The sequence below is a fragment of the Ips typographus genome, linkage group LG10, assembly GCF_016097725.1.
Source record: "Ips typographus isolate SLU linkage group LG10, UJ_Ityp_2.0, whole genome shotgun sequence".
NCBI lineage: Eukaryota > Metazoa > Arthropoda > Insecta > Coleoptera > Curculionidae > Ips > Ips typographus.
The window spans coordinates 3339388-3357707 of NC_138431.1; positions in this window are offsets into that span (position 1 = coordinate 3339388).

Sequence of the window (18320 nt, forward strand, 5' to 3'; positions counted from 1 at the left end):
TCCGTTGTCAAGCCAGGCGAAACGTTCAGTAGTACCGCCATTTTGTTGCAATATCTCCGGAACGGTAAGGGCTAGAATTTTGAAAAAAATACTGACATAACTGTCAAGGTCATGGCTACCTTTAACATAATAAATCAAGGCCGTAACCTTAAAACTGTCAATTTGGCGCCATTTTAAAAGTCAAAAGACTTAATAGTTAAGTTTCTACGCTATTAAAGCAGTTTTTAAGTTAATTTTAAGGCTCAGGTAGAAGAAACGTTAAAATTGACTTGGTGGTCATGTTTTCAAGAATACCAGCCAGTTTTCTATGTTGTAAAGGCAATTTTTAGGTTAGGTTAGGCAGTTTTTACTTTATCTATCGCAAAGATAATGGAAAGTTGTATCATTGATGATTAATCTTCCTGGCTTGAAGAATACAAGCAAAAATCATCGTATTGAAGCAAGTTTATTGGTGTTATATCAGCAGATTACAACACGAGAATGGCCTTTATGGCCTTCAATAAAGGTTATGGCGCTTCCTAGTGATGTGACTCGCTGATACCGCTTCTTGTAGCAGAGAACCCGAAGATCTTCACCAGAAGGTGAACGGCCGGTGCGGTTATTCCACTTTTGTCAAAAGGGGGCCCCCGGGGGCCTTACCGCCAGCAGAATACCCGAGAAAGGACTAGTTGGACGAGATAGGTCCCGATGGACAGACTGAATTACAAGAGGATGGTTTTTTCAAAAATAAATTAGGTACATTTTGACGCCCTCTAGAGGCCAAACGGTTCAACTATCAAAGTCATGTTTCCTTATCGTTGGAAAGCCTATTTGATTAGCTATCCATAGACGTATAAAAGTCTATACAGTGTGTATCAAATAAGAAAGTTATTTAGGTTTGAATGGAAGAGTGCATCAAAAATGTTTAAAATTGTTTAGGTCAACTTTGACGCCCTCTAGTGGACAAATCATTCAACCAACCAACCAATGTTGTCATATCGTTGGAAAGCCCATTTGATTAGCTATCCATAGACGTATAAAAATTTATACAGTGTGTATCAAATAAGAAAGTTATTTAGGTTTGAATGGAAGAGTGCATCAAAAATGTTTAAAATTGTTTAGGTCAACTTTGACGCCCTCTAGTGGACAAATCATTCAACCAACCAACCAATGTTGTCATATCGTTGGAAAGCCCATTTGATTAGCTATCCATAGACGTATAAAAATTTATACAGTGTGTATCAAATAAGAAAGTTATTTAGGTTTGAATGGAAGAGTGCATCAAAAATGTTTAAAATTGTTTAGGTCAACTTTGACGCCCTCTAGTGGACAAATCATTCAACCAACCAACCAATGTTGTCATATCGTTGGAAAGCCCATTTGATTAGCTATCCATAGACGTATAAAAATTTATACAGTGTGTATCAAATAAGAAAGTTATTTAGGTTTGAATGGAAGAGTGCATCAAAAATGTTTAAAATTGTTTAGGTCAACTTTGACGCCCTCTAGTGGACAAATCATTCAACCAACCAACCAATGTTGTCATATCGTTGGAAAGCCCATTTGATTAGCTATCCATAGACGTATAAAAATTTATACAGTGTGTATCAAATAAGAGAGTTATTTAGGTTTGAATGGAAGAGTGCATCAAAAATGTTTAAAATTGTTTAGGTCAACTTTGACGCCCTCTAGTGGACAAATCATTCAACCAACCAACCAATGTTGTCATATCGTTGGAAAGCCCATTTGATTAGCTATCCATAGACGTATAAAAATTTATACAGTGTGTATCAAATAAGAGAGTTATTTAGGTTTGAATGGAAGGGTGCACCAAAAATGTTCAAAATTATTTAGGTCAACTTTGACGCCCTCTAGTGGACAAATCATTCAACCAACCAACCAATGTTGTCATATCGTTGGAAAGCCCATTTGATTAGCTATCCATAGACGTATAAAAGTCTATACAGTGTGTATCAAATAAGAGAGTTATTTAGGTTTGAATGGAAGGGTACACCAAAAATGTTTAAAATTGTTTAGGACAATTTTGACGCCCTCTAGTGGACAAATCATTCAACCAACCAACCAATGTTGTCATATCGTTGGAAAGCTCATTTGATTAGCTATCCATAGACGTATAAAAGTCTATACAGTGTGTATCAAATAAGAGAGTTATTTAGGTTTGAATGAAAGAGTGCACCAAAAATGTTCAAAATTATTTAGGTCACCTTTGACGCCCTCTAGTGGACAAATCATTCGACTAACCAACCAATGTTGTCATTTCGTTGGAAAGCCTGTTTGATTAGCTATCCATAGACGTATAAAAGTCTATACAGTGTGTATCAAATAAGAAAGTTATTTAGGTTTGAATGGAAGGGTGCACCAAAAATGTTCAAAATTATTTAGGTCAACTTTGACGCCCTCTAGTGGACAAATCGTTCAACCAACCAACCAATGTTGTCATATCGTTGGAAAGCTCATTTGATTAGCTATCCATAGACGTATAAAAGTCTATACAGTGTGTATCAAATAAGAGAGTTATTTAGGTTTGAATGGAAGGGTACACCAAAAATGTTTAAAATTATTTAGGACAATTTTGACGCCCTCTAGTGGACAAATCATTCAACCAACCAACCAATGTTGTCATATCGTTGGAAAGCTCATTTGATTAGCTATCCATAGACGTATAAAAGTCTATACAGTGTGTATCAAATAAGAGAGTTATTTAGGTTTGAATGAAAGAGTGCACCAAAAATGTTCAAAATTATTTAGGTCACCTTTGACGCCCTCTAGTGGACAAATCATTCGACTAACCAACCAATGTTGTCATTTCGTTGGAAAGCCTGTTTGATTAGCTATCCATGGAGATATAAAAGTCTAGACAATGTTTATCAAATAAGAAAGTTATTTAGGTTTGAATGGAAGAGTGTACCAAAAATATTAAAAAATTTTTAGGTCAACTTTGACGCCCTCTAGCGGACAAATCATTTAACCAACCAACCAAAGTTGTCATGTCATTGGAAAGCCTATTTGATTAGCTATCCATAGACGTATAAAAGTCTATACAGTGTGTATCAAATAAAAGAGTTATTTAGGTTTGAACGGAAGAGTGTACAAAAAAAATTTCAAAATTATTTAGGTCAACTTTGACGCCCTCTAGCGCCCAAACTATTTGCCCATGGAGCTATTAAACGGTAAAACTCTACACATACATTTCAAGTAAAATTAGATTGTCAAATAAATTGTGAAATAAATGTTTTGACAATTGTTGATAGACTTGATATATCAAAATTGTGACAGTTATTGACACTTTTGAGACTAGTTTTGTCAAATTTGACACCCAGTCACTTTGATAACCACATATATTATGGATCTGCACAAAAATACCTTAGTTTGCATTAAATTTGAGTCAAATCAGTGTTTGGTCAGTTTTGACAGCTTGTAACTCCGTTATTTTGACAGTTATTGAGGAACTTTTTATATCAAATTGTAGCTTAGAGTTTCCTCTTTAAAAGTGTTTCTGGAATAACTGTCAAACAACACGGTTATTTTATCACAAATACCCATTTGCACTAAAATCTGAAGATTTGTGATCACCAGGGTAGGAGCTGACTTCTGAGCTTCCTACACCACTACTTTCTGAGCGATCAGAATGATTTTTTTTCTGAGATTACAGGATAGTATAGCAACAAATCAGCGTTGACTGCACCTCTCTGTCTAGAGTATTTTAGGAGCAGGAATTTTTTGAATTTTGTTGTTACACCAACCATGTAAGGTAGGTAGGTATGTGACGGCATTTTAATGAATCCTAACCATAGAATAGGTGTTTCTCAAAGACTAGTTAGTAATTAGGTTACAGTATATCTAAATTAAGTCTGTTTTTACTCAAAAAATTGCCAAAATAAAAAAATTGTTTAATTATTAAACTATTAACTGAAAAAGTAAAAACAGCCTGCAAACCATTAGTTTATACAATCTATCAGACTCTTCTTCGTCTTCAAATCTATTATCAAGAAGAAATCTTCAACTCATTATCTTCTTCTTCCTCTAACCCATTCTGGGGTTATGATAAATGGATCTTCAAGCAAGTTGATTGGTATTTAATGACCGTGTTTTCAACCATCAATACAATCGCTCATTTTGTTACTTTGTAAGTAAATTTTCGATTGAAATACTTACATTAACTTGAACTACACTCATTTTGACAGCTGTCAAAGTGACAGCTGCCAACTTTGTATGTCCGAATAAAACTGGTCTGCTATCTGTCAAAATAGCTGAGTTACGAGCTGTCAAACTTTTGAGAGCACAGGTTTGACTCGATTTAGACCAATTGTTGTTTTTGACAGAATAACCCAATTATTTGACAATGTCAGAAGGAAAGGTATAGGTAGTTTCAAAGAGGACACTTTGGGCCACAATTTGGTAAAAATCCGGTCACAATATCTGTCAAAATAGCTGAGTTACCAGCTGTCAAAATTTTAAAAACCAGGTTTAGCCCTATTTAGATCAATGAAAGTTTTTGACAGAATAACCCAATTATTTGACAATGTTTGTAAGGAAGTTATATGTCGTTTTAAAGAGGACACTTTGGGCTACAATTTGGTTAAAACACGGTTACAATACGTGTCAAAATAGCGGAGTTACCAGCTGTCAAAATTTTGAAAACCAGGTTTAGCCCTATTTAGATCAATGAAAGTTTTTGACAGAATAACCCAATTATTTGACAATGTTTGTAAGGAAGTTACATGTCGTTTTAAAGAGGACACCTTGGGCTACGATTTGGTAAATACCCGGTTACAATACCAATCAAAATAGCGGAGTTATCAGCTGTCAAACTTTTAAAAACACAGGTTTTAGATCTATTGCGGGTTTTGACAGAATAACTCAATTATTTGACAATTTTTGTAAGGAAATATGTAAGTTTTGAAAAGGACACATTTTGCGACAATTTGACAAAAACTCGGTCGCAATACCTGTCAAAATAGCGGAGTTACCAGCTGTCAAAATTTTGAAAACCAGGTTTAGCCCTATTTAGATCAATGGTAGTTTTTGACAGAATAACCCAATTATTTGACAATGTTGGTAGGGAAGTTATATGTCGTTTTAAAGAGGACACTTTGGGCTACAATTTGGTAAAAACCCGGTCACAATACCTGTCAAAATAGCTGAGTTACCAGCTGTCAAATTTTAAACAATCCAGGTTTAACTCTATTTAGATCAATGGTAGTTTTTGACAGAATAACGCAATTATTTGACAATGTTTGTAAGGAAGTTATGTCACTTTAAAGAGGACAGTTTAAGCTACAATTTGGTAAAAACCCGGTCACAATAACTGTCAAAATAGCTGAGTTACAAGCTGTCAAAATTTAAAAAAACACAGTTTTCACTCTATTTAGAACTTTGGTGGATTTTGACAAAATAACCCAATTATTTGACAATTTTTGTAAGGAAGTTATATGTCGTTTTAAAGAGGACATTTCGGGCTACAATTTGGTAAAAACCCGGTTACAATACCTGTCCAAATAGCGGAGTTACCAGCTGTCAAAATTTTAAAAACCAGGTTAAGTCCTATTTAGATTAATGGTAGTTTTTGACAGAATAACCCAATTATTTGACAATGTTTGTAAGGAAGTTATATGTCGTTTTAAATAAGACACTTTGGGCTACAATTTGGTAGAAACCCGGTCACAATAACTGTCAAAATAGCTGAGTTACCAGCTGTCAAAATTTTAAAAACACAGGCCTAACTCTTTTTAGAACAATTGTGGTTTTTGACAGAATAACCCAATTATTTGACAATTTTTGTAAGGATGTTATATGTCATTTTAAAGAGGACAGTTTTGGCTACAATTTGGTGAAAACCCGGTTACAATACCTGTCAAAATAGCTGAGTTACAAGCTGTCAAAATTTTGAAAACCAGGTTTAGCCCTATTTAGATAAATTGTAGATTTTGACAGAATAACCCAATTATTTGACAATGTTTGTAAGGAAGTTATATGTCATTTTAAAGAGTACACTTTTGGTTACAATTTGGTAAAAACCCGGTCACGATACCTGTCAAAATATCTGAGTTACGAGCTGTCAAAATTTTGAAAACTCCAGTTTGACTCAATCCAGACCAATAATTGTGGTTTTTGACACTTTTAACAAAATAACTCAGTTATTTGACAATTTTTCCAGGAAAGCCACTAAAACTACCGTTATTTCAAGTGGCGACTTGCACCTTCTTTCCGCTAGGGGGGCGCCAAGTAGCATAGTTGCCAAATATTCAAATTTTGCTGGTATTACAGGAAATTGCTTCTCAATTGATTTTTCCTTAACAATCACTCATTTAGATTAGGTCGTAACCTCATAAATATTGCATACTTGACATGTTTCCTTTTAATGACTTCTTCGTGAAAAAACCGCATGCGAAACATCTCGCAAACAGATAAATTGCCAGTATTTCCTTATTAATCCGTACTTTTCTTTCGGCATTAAGTATATTGGTGATCAACACAGTGTGAACGAACTTTAGCGGAGAAGAACCGGTTACTTTTATATCAGAAGTGGACACGCATACCCTGTATATACATGAGAAAAGCGTTAATGACGTTTCCTTGGTCGTTTCCCAAGGGAAAACTCGAAATCCGCTTCAAAACTGGGAAATTTGGCATTTCGATACAGGGGAAATCAAACTAAATTGCTGTGACGTCACAAGTTGGACCCCCCGAGTGCCAAAATGCACGTTTCTAGTTGTCAAAGTGGTCGAAACACTGATTTGAAACAATTGTTTAGATTGCTAGAAATGTCAATTGTTTGACAACTATTTTTCAAGCATTTTAGATCATCTTGAAGAGGAAACTCAGGGCTACAATTAGATATAAAAAACCTGTCAAAATAACCGAGATACAAGCTGTCAAAATTGCAAAAAATACATATTTGACTGAATTTAGTGCAACGTTTTGACAGTTTGTATCTCTCTGGTCTTGTCACATTGACATCTGTCAAATTTGTCAATTCTAGTCTGAACGTTGGGAGTAATTTCTGTCAAAATTTGGTCACAATCCGCTAATTAACAGAGTTCGATTCGAAATCAAGCACATTTGATATGTAGTACATTTGTTAGTTTTAGTTATAAAGTGTTTTTGGTCATATCAAAGTGACAGCTGTCAAACTTGACAACTGTAAAGGTTGTCAACTGTAAAAATGTGCAAAAAATTGACCGTTATTCTGTCAAAAAACAACAATTTTCCTAGATTGTATCAAACCTCTGTTCTCAAAAGTTTGACAGCGGGTAACTCAAGTATTTTGACAGGTATCGTAACCGTTGTTTCACCAAATTGTTGCTTACAGTGTACTCTTCAAAATGCCCTATAGCTTTCCTGCAAACATTGTCAAATAATTGTGTTATTCTGTCAAAAACTACAATTGTTCTAAATAGAGTTAATACTGATTTTTAAAAAATTTGACAGCTGGTAACTCAGCTATTTTGACAGATATTGTAACCGGGTTTTTACCAAATTGTAGCCAAAACTGTCCTCTTTAAAATGACATATAACTTCCTTACAAACATTGTCAAATATTTGGGTTATTCTGTCAAAAACCACAATAGTTCCAAATAGAGTTAAGACTGATTTTTAAAAAAATTGACAGCCGGTAACTCAGCTATTTTGACAGGTATCGTAACCGGGTTTTCACCAATTTATAGCCAAAAGTGTCCTCTTTAAAATGACATATAACTTCCTTACAAACATTGTCAAATATTTGGGTTATTCTGTCAAAAACCACAATAGTTCCAAATAGAGTTAAGACTAATTTTTAAAAAAATTGACAGCTGGTAACTCAGCTATTTTGACAGGTATCGTAACCGGGTTTTCACCAATTTATAGCCAAAAGTGTCCTCTTTAAAATGACATATAACTTCCTTACAAACATTGTCAAATATTTGAGTTATTCTGTCAAAAACCACAATAGTTCCAAATAGAGTTAAGACTGATTTTTAAAAAAATTGACAGCTGGTAACTCAGCTATTTTGACAGGTATCGTAACCGGGTTTTCACCAATTTATAGCCAAAAGTATCCTCTTTAAAATGACATATAACTTCTTTACAAACATTGTCAAATATTTGAGTTATTCTGTCAAAAACCACAATAGTTCCAAATAGAGTTAAAACTGATTTTTAAAAAAATTGACAGCTGGTAACTCAGCTATTTTGACAGGTATCGTAACCGGGTTTTCACCAATTTATAGCCAAAAGTGTCCTCTTTAAAATGACATATAACTTTGTTACAAACATTGTCAAATAACTGGGTGATTCTGTCAAAAACCACAATTGATCTAAATAGAGTTAAGTCTGTGTTTTTCTAAATTTGACAGCTGGTAACTCAGCTATTTTGACAGGTATTGTAACCGGGTTTCATTCAAGTTGTAGCCAAAAGTGTCCTCTTTAAAATTACATATAACTTCAGTACAAACATTGTCAAATAATTGGGTTATTCTGTCAAAAACCACAATAGTTCTAAATAGAGTTAAACCTGTGTTTTTTAAAATTTTGACAGCTGGTAACTCAGCTATTTTGACAGATATTGTGACCGGATTTTGACCAATTTGTAGCCCAAAGTGTCCTCTTTAAAACGACATATAACTTCCTTACAAACATTGTCAAATAATTGAGTTATACTGTCAAAAACCACAATTGATCTAAATAGAGTTAAGTCTGTGTTTTTCTAAATTTGACAGCTGGTAACTCAGCTATTTTGACAGGTATTGTAACCGGGTTTCACTCAAGTTGTAGCCAAAAGTGTCCTCTTTAAAATTACATATAACTTCCCTACAAACATTGACAAATAATTCGGCTATTCTGTCAAAACCCGCAATAGTTCTAAATAGGGTTAAACCTGTGCTTTTAAAAATTTGACAGCTGGAAATTCAGCTATTTTGACAGATATGATGACTGGATTTCTACCAAATTGTAGCCAAAAGTGTCCTCTTTAAAACGACATATAACTTTCCCACAAACATTGTCAAATAATTGGGTTATACTGTCAAAAACCACAATTGTTCTAAATGAAGTTAAACCTGTAATTTCAATAATTTGACAGCTGGTTACTCAGCTATTTTGACAGATATGATGACTGGATTTCTACCAAATTGTAGCCAAGAGTGTCCTCTTTAAAATGACGTATATCTTCTCCACGAAAGTTGTCAAATAATTGGGTTATTCTGTCAAAAAACTACAAATGAGTCAAACTTGTGTTCTCAAAAATTTGACAGTTCCTGACTCAGCTATTTTGACAGGTATTGTGACCGGGTTTTTACTAAATTGTAGCCCAAAGAGTCCTCTTTAAAACGACCTATAGCTTCCCTACAAACATTGTCAAATAATTGGGTTATTCTGTCATAATGTCACACCTTTTCTAAACTGAATCAAACTTGAGTATTGTTCTTGTTTTGCCAGTATCTCAAAAAGTGTCAAATATACGAATCTTTGGACCTTAAAAAATTGTCATTTGAGGTTAGGTTGAAAATTGATGACGTCACTCTAATCTAATTTGATTCGTCCTATAAACCATGCGTTTTGCATAATTGAAAGTGAGGGAAAAACGCGAATTTTGCTCGTTTTGTTACGCCTGTGGTCCATCTCATCGAAGAACCCGCTCCTTACAAGAACCCAAACAGGAAAAAAAAGTAATTACATCATGAGTGAAGGTGCCATTGGCCTTTTAATCCATCATTTACGGACGTAGCTGGTAGTGATGGTATTTAAAAGTGTTTTAGCTATAACAAAAATTAATGTTGTTTAGACAAGACTGTGAAACTTAGAAACTTTGACGCCCTCTAGCGGCCAAACTAGTCAACCAACCAACGAATGTTGTCATATTGTTAGAAAGCCTATTTCATTAGCTATCGATAGACGTATAAAAATTTATACAGTGTGTACCAAATAAGAGAGTTATTTAGGTTTGAATAGAAGAGTGCACCAAAAATTTTCAAAATTATTTAGATCAACTTTGACGCCCTCTAGCGGCCAAACGATTCACCCAACTAACCCATGTTGTCATATCGTTTGAAAGCCTATTTCATTAGCTATCCATAGACGTATAAAAGTCTATACAGTGTGTACCAAATAAGAGAGTTATTTAGGTTTGAATGGAAAGGTGCACCAAATTATTTAAGGATATACGGTTGTCATTTCTGACAAGATACACAAAAAGCTTTTTACTGCTTTTGTCCTGTTTAACGTATATGGACGCCTTTATGTTGTGTCGACGTTGCCAAATTTTTTGAAAACTGACACTTTGTGTTAATAACGAAAATTTGTCACATTGGCAACGCTGTAACACTGAAATATGAGTGGTTTGTATTGCTGAGAACTTATTTTACAAATTTTTACATTTTATCTGCTTTTGTCCTGTTTAACGTACATGAACACCTTTATGTGATATCGATGTTGCCAAATTTCTTGAAAACTGACACTTTGTGATAATAACGAAAATTTATTACAATGGCAACGCTGTAACACTTAAATTGTGGTGGTTTTTATTGCTGAGAACTTTTTTTGCAAATTTTTACATTTTACCTGCTTTTGTTCTGTTTAACGTACATGAACGCCTTTATGTTGTATCGACGTTGCCAAATTTTTTGAAAACTGGCACTTTGTGATAATAACAAAAATTTGTCACAGTGGCAACGCTGTAACACTTGAATTGTGGTGGTTTGTATTGCTTGGAACTTTTTTTTGCCAATTATGGCAATTTACTTGTTTTTGTCCTGTTTAACGTGTATGAACGCCTTTATGTTGTGTCGACGTTGCCAAATTTCTTGAAAACTGACACTTTGTGATAATAACGAAAATTTGTCACAGTGGCAACGCTGTAACACTTGAATTGTGGTGGTTTGTATTGCTGAGAACTTTTATTTGCAAATTATGGCAGTTTACTTGTTTTTGCCCTGTTTAACGTATATGGACGCCTTTAGTTGTATCGACGTTGCCAAATTTTTTGAAAACTGACACTTTGTGTTATTAACACAAATTTGTAACAGTGGCAACGCTGTAACACTTGAATTGTGGTGGTTTGTATCGCTGAGAACTTTTTTTGCAAAAACCTCTCATTTAGGCCGAAATTTTGTGCACTTTTAGGTTTGTTTGCAAATAACTCGCTTATTTGCAACATTTACTATCAACCCGTCATATGACCGTATGTAGCTAATAAACAGGGCTACCACGTGACATTAACCGGGCACCGTAAAGTTTAACCGTTTGGCCGTTAGAGGGCGTCAAAGTTCATGGAATTTGTTCGTGAATTTTTGTAAATATCTCGGAAACAGTTCAACTTAGACATCTGAAATTTGTATCACATATGCACCTAGACAAGACGCAACTTTTACCGTAAATACACATTTTCGGTACCACGCACCGTTTGACATTGAAAAATTAAAAACTAGATTTTTACATATTTTCACTGGTACCATATAGGAATTTTCGGGAAAAATTTTATAATTTTTAAAATCTAGTTTAACTGGACTAATACTTTTTGGTTAATAGTGGAAATGTGACGCAAAGTGTCAAAGGGCCTTTATAAAGGAGCTACGCCCTAAAAACTGCTTAAAAATGGCAAAAATGCCATAGTGGAAAAATGGTACCAACCTAGAACCAAATTGACACCAGATTTGGGTTCCTGAAGTTTAAATTAGTCTATAAAGAGAGTTTCATTAAGGTGGTACCAATATGGCGGCAACTCACCTGGTACCCAAACGAAATTTTTGAAAAACTCCCATTTAGACACATTTTTAGTGCAACTTTCCATTCAATCCTAAATAACTCGCTTATTTGAAACAATCTGTATCGACCCACCATATAACAAAAGAAAGCTAATTAATGGAGCTACCAAGTGACGTTGACCGCACATCGCTAAGTTAAACTGTTTGGCCGCTAGAGGGCGCTAAAGTTGACACTTTTTTCTTCATACAGTAGCAACACTCAAAAAGCTTTCACCCTGTATCATAAATGTGCGACCGGTGTAGACTGTTTTAATTAACTGTGGATAAACTGTAATTAACTCTTAATTACTTCGATTCATTTGTTTTGATACTTTTCTTAATTAATTCACTCAAATTGATTAAGTACAGCCAGACGAACGGATATCCTATGCATTATTTAATCACTCTGTATAATACTGTCATTATACAGGGTGGTTCAGGTTTTTTTCAAACAGGAAGACTTCATCAATATGTAATTCAATTGATTTATACGTCTCGTAGAAGTCTGACTGCTTTACAGAGTGGCTCAAATAAGTTGCTGAATTTTCAGTTTTTTTCTTCCTTTTTGGGTCAATCCTGTATAAATTTATCTTTGAATTAACCTTTACTTACCTCTTATTGCTACCGGACTGGAATTTGAATCTTCCAAAGGACTGTCTGGATTCGAACCTGGTTCTTGTTTTAAGCTGAAATAGACGAAAAACTTAATTAATACAAAAAAAATCACCCTGTATAATCACCTCTATGGGACTGAATTGGACAGTCTCCAGGTTCAAAACGAAACAAAAGTCAGTTGACACTGACAGATAAACGTCACAAATGTCAAAATGGCACTCATGAAACTATAAAATGCATTCAATCAAAATCAAACTGATTTTGTTACTTTGCAAGTATGTTTCGTTGTTTCGTATCTCTATGGGACTGAATTGGACAGTCTCCAGGTTCAGAACGAAACAAAAGACAGTTGACACTGACAGCTAAACGTCACAAATGTCAAAATGGCACTCATGAAACTATAAAATGCATTCAATCAAAGTCAAACTAATTTTGTTACTTTGCAAGTATGTTTCATTGTTTTGTACCTCTATGGGACTGAATTGGACAGTCTCCAGGTTCAAAACGAAACAAAAGTCAGTTGACACTGACAGATAAACGTCACAAATGTCAAAATGGCACTCATGAAACTATAAAATGCATTCAATCAAAATCAAACTGATTTTGTTACTTTGCAAGTATGTTTCGTTGTTTTGTATCTCTATGGGACTGAATTGGACAGTCTCCAGGTTCAAAACGAAACAAAAGTCAGTTGACACTGACAGATAAACGTCACAAATGTCAAAATGGCACTCATGAAACTATAAAATGCATTCAATCAAAATCAAACTGATTTTGTTACTTTGCAAGTATGTTTCGTTGTTTTGTACCTCTATGGGACTGAATTGGACAGTCTCCAGGTTCAGAATGAAACAAAAGACAGTTGACACTGACAGCTAAACGTCACAGCTGTCAAAATTTCACTCGTGAAACTATAAAATGCATTCAATCAAAGTCAAACTGATTTTGTTACTTTGCAAGTATGTTTCGTTGTTTTGTACCTCTATGGGACTGAATTGGACAGTCTCCAGGTTCAGAACTAAACAAAAGACAGTTGACACTGACAGCTAAACGTCACAACTGTCAAAATTGCACTCATGAAACTATAAAATGCATTCAATCAAAATCAAACTGATTTTGTTACTTTGCAAGTATGTTTCGTTGTTTTGTATCTCTATGGGACTGAATTGGACAGTCTCCAGGTTCAAAACGAAACAAAAGTCAGTTGACACTGACAGATAAACGTCACAAATCTCAAAATGGCACTCATGAAACTATAAAATGCATTCAATCAAAATCAAACTGATTTTGTTACTTTGCAAGTATGTTTCGTTGTTTTGTATCTCTATGGGACTGAATTGGACAGTCTCCAGGTTCAAAACGAAACAAAAGTCAGTTGACACTGACAGATAAACGTCACAAATGTCAAAATGGCACTCATGAAACTATAAAATGCATTCAATCAAAATCAAACTGATTTTGTTACTTTGCAAGTATGTTTCGTTGTTTCGTATCTCTATGGGACTGAATTGGACAGTCTCCAGGTTCAGAACGAAACAAAAGACAGTTGACACTGACAGCTAAACGTCACAAATGTCAAAATGGCACTCATGAAACTATAAAATGCATTCAATCAAAGTCAAACTAATTTTGTTACTTTGCAAGTATGTTTCATTGTTTTGTACCTCTATGGGACTGAATTGGACAGTCTCCAGGTTCAAAACGAAACAAAAGTCAGTTGACACTGACAGATAAACGTCACAAATGTCAAAATGGCACTCATGAAACTATAAAATGCATTCAATCAAAATCAAACTGATTTTGTTACTTTGCAAGTATGTTTCGTTGTTTTGTATCTCTATGGGACTGAATTGGACAGTCTCCAGGTTCAAAACGAAACAAAAGTCAGTTGACACTGACAGATAAACGTCACAAATGTCAAAATGGCACTCATGAAACTATAAAATGCATTCAATCAAAATCAAACTGATTTTGTTACTTTGCAAGTATGTTTCGTTGTTTTGTACCTCTATGGGACTGAATTGGACAGTCTCCAGGTTCAGAATGAAACAAAAGACAGTTGACACTGACAGCTAAACGTCACAGCTGTCAAAATTTCACTCGTGAAACTATAAAATGCATTCAATCAAAGTCAAACTGATTTTGTTACTTTGCAAGTATGTTTCGTTGTTTTGTACCTCTATGGGACTGAATTGGACAGTCTCCAGGTTCAGAACTAAACAAAAGACAGTTGACACTGACAGCTAAACGTCACAACTGTCAAAATTGCACTCATGAAACTATAAAATGCATTCAATCAAAATCAAACTGATTTTGTTACTTTGCAAGTATGTTTCGTTGTTTTGTATCTCTATGGGACTGAATTGGACAGTCTCCAGGTTCAAAACGAAACAAAAGTCAGTTGACACTGACAGATAAACGTCACAAATCTCAAAATGGCACTCATGAAACTATAAAATGCATTCAATCAAAATCAAACTGATTTTGTTACTTTGCAAGTATGTTTCGTTGTTTTGTATCTCTATGGGACTGAATTGGACAGTCTCCAGGTTCAAAACGAAACAAAAGTCAGTTGACACTGACAGATAAACGTCACAAATGTCAAAATGGCACTCATGAAACTATAAAATGCATTCAATCAAAATCAAACTGATTTTGTTACTTTGCAAGTATGTTTCGTTGTTTTGTATCTCTATGGGACTGAATTGGACAGTCTCCAGGTTCAGAATGAAACAAAAGACAGTTGACACTGACAGCTAAACGTCACAAATGTCAAAATGGCACTCATAAAACTATAAAATGCATTCAATCAAAGTCAAACTAATTTTGTTACTTTGCAAGTATGTTTCGTTGTTCTGTACGTTTGCGGGACTGAATTGGACAGTCTCCAGGTTCAGAACGAAACAAAAGACAGTTGACACTGACAGCTAAACGTCACAACTGTCAAAATGACACTCAAGAAACTATAAAATGCATTCAATCAAAATCAAACTGATTTTGTTACTTTGCAAGTATGTTTCATTGTTTTGTACCTCTATGGGACTGAATTGGACAGTCTCCAGGTTCAGAATGAAACAAAAGACAGTTGACACTGACATCTAAACGTCACAAATGTCAAAATTGCACTCATGAAACTATAAAATGCGTTCAATCAAAATCAAACTGATTTTGTTACTTTGCAAGTATGTTTCGTTGTTTTGTACCTCTATGGGACTGAATTGGACAGTCTCCAGGTTCAAAACGAAACAAAAGTCAGTTGACACTGACAGATAAACGTCACAAATGTCAAAATGGCACTCATGAAACTATAAAATGCGTTCAATCAAAATCAAACTGATTTTGTTACTTTGCAAGTATGTTTCGTTGTTTTGTACCTCTATGGGACTGAATTGGACAGTCTCCAGGTTCAAAACGAAACAAAAGTCAGTTGACACTGACAGATAAACGTCACAAATGTCAAAATTGCACTCATGAAACTATAAAATGCGTTCAATCAAAATCAAACTGATTTTGTTACTTTGCAAGTATGTTTCGTTGTTTTGTACCTCTATGGGACTGAATTGGACAGTCTCCAGGTTCAAAACGAAACAAAAGTCAGTTGACACTGACAGATAAACGTCACAAATGTCAAAATGGCACTCATGAAACTATAAAATGCGTTCAATCAAAATCAAACTGATTTTGTTACTTTGCAAGTATGTTTCGTTGTTTTGTACCTCTATGGGACTGAATTGGACAGTCTCCAGGTTCAAAACGAAACAAAAGTCAGTTGACACTGACAGATAAACGTCACAAATGTCAAAATTGCACTCATGAAACTATAAAATGCATTCAATCAAAGTCAAACTAATTTTGTTACTTTGCAAGTATGTTTCGTTGTTTTGTACCTCTATGGGACTGAATTGGACAGTCTCCAGGTTCAAAACGAAACAAAAGACAGTTGACACTGACAGCTAAACGTCACAAATGTCAAAATTGCACTCATGAAACTATAAAATGCTTTCAATCAAAATCAAACTGATTTTGTTACTTTGCAAGTATGTTTCGTTGTTTTGTACCTCTATGGGACTGAATTGGACAGTCTCCAGGTTCAGAACGAAACAAAAGACAGTTGACACTGACAGCTAAACGTCACAACTGTCAAAATGACACTCAAGAAACTATAAAATGCATTCAATCAAAGTCAAACTAATTCTGTTACTTTGCAAGTATGTTTCATTGTTTTGTACCTCTATGGGACTGAATTGGACAGTCTCCAGGTTCAGAACGAAACAAAAAACAGTTGACACTGACATCTAAACGTCACAAATGTCAAAATGGCACTCATGAAACTATAAAATGCATTCAATCAAAGTCAAACTAATTCTGTTACTTTGCAAGTATGTTTCATTGTTTTGTACCTCTATGGGACTGAATTGGACAGTCTCCAGGTTCAGAACGAAACAAAAGACAGTTGACACTGACAGCTAAACGTCACAACTGTCAAAATTGCACTCATGAAACTATAAAATGCATTCAATCAAAGTCAAACTGATTTTGTTACTTTGCAAGTATGTTTCGTTGTTTTGTACCTCTATGGGACTGAATTGGACAGTCTCCAGGTTCAGAACGAAACAAAAGACAGTTGACACTGACAGATAAACGTCACAAATCTCAAAATGGCACTCATGAAACTATAAAATGCATTCAATCAAAATCAAACTGATTTTGTTACTTTGCAAGTATGTTTCGTCGTTTTGTACCTCTATGGGACTGAATTGGACAATCTCCAGGTTCAGAACGAAACAAAAGACAGTTGACACTGACATCTAAACGTCACAAATGTCAAAATGGCACTCATGAAACTATAAAATGCGTTCAATCAAAATCAAACTGATTTTGTTACTTTGCAAGTATGTTTCGTTGTTTTGTACCTCTATGGGACTGAATTGGACAATCTCCAGGTTCAGAACGAAACAAAAGACAGTTGACACTGACATCTAAACGTCACAAATGTCAAAATGGCACTCATGAAACTATAAAATGCATTCAATCAAAGTCAAACTAATTTTGTTACTTTGCAAGTATGTTTCGTTGTTTTGTACCTCTATGGGACTGAATTGGACAATCTCCAGGTTCAGAACGAAACAAAAGACAGTTGACACTGACATCTAAACGTCACAAATGTCAAAATGGCACTCATGAAACTATAAAATGCATTCAATCAAAGTCAAACTAATTTTGTTACTTTGCAAGTATGTTTCGTTGTTTTGTACCTCTATGGGACTGAATTGGACAGTCTCCAGGTTCAAAACGAAACAAAAGTCAGTTGACACTGACAGATAAACGTCACAAATGTCAAAATGGCACTCATGAAACTATAAAATGCGTTCAATCAAAATCAAACTGATTTTGTTACTTTGCAAGTATGTTTCGTTGTTTTGTACCTCTATGGGACTGAATTGGACAGTCTCCAGGTTCAGAACGAAACAAAAGACAGTTGACACTGACATCTAAACGTCACAAATGTCAAAATGGCACTCATGAAACTATAAAATGCGTTCAATCAAAATCAAACTGATTTTGTTATTTTGCAAGTATGTTTCGTTGTTTTGTACCTCTATGGGACTGAATTGGACAGTCTCCAGGTTCAAAACGAAACAAAAGTCAGTTGACACTGACAGATAAACGTCACAAATGTCAAAATTGCACTCATGAAACTATAAAATGCATTCAATCAAAATCAAACTGATTTTGTTACTTTGCAAGTATGTTTCGTTGTTTTGTACCTCTATGGGACTGAATTGGACAGTCTCCAGGTTCAAAACGAAACAAAAGACAGTTGACACTGGCAGATAAACGTCACAAATGTCAAAATTGCACTCATGAAACTATAAAATGCATTCAATCAAAGTCAAACTAATTCTGTTACTTTGCAAGTATGTTTCATTGTTTTGTACCTCTATGGGACTGAATTGGACAGTCTCCAGGTTCAGAATGAAACAA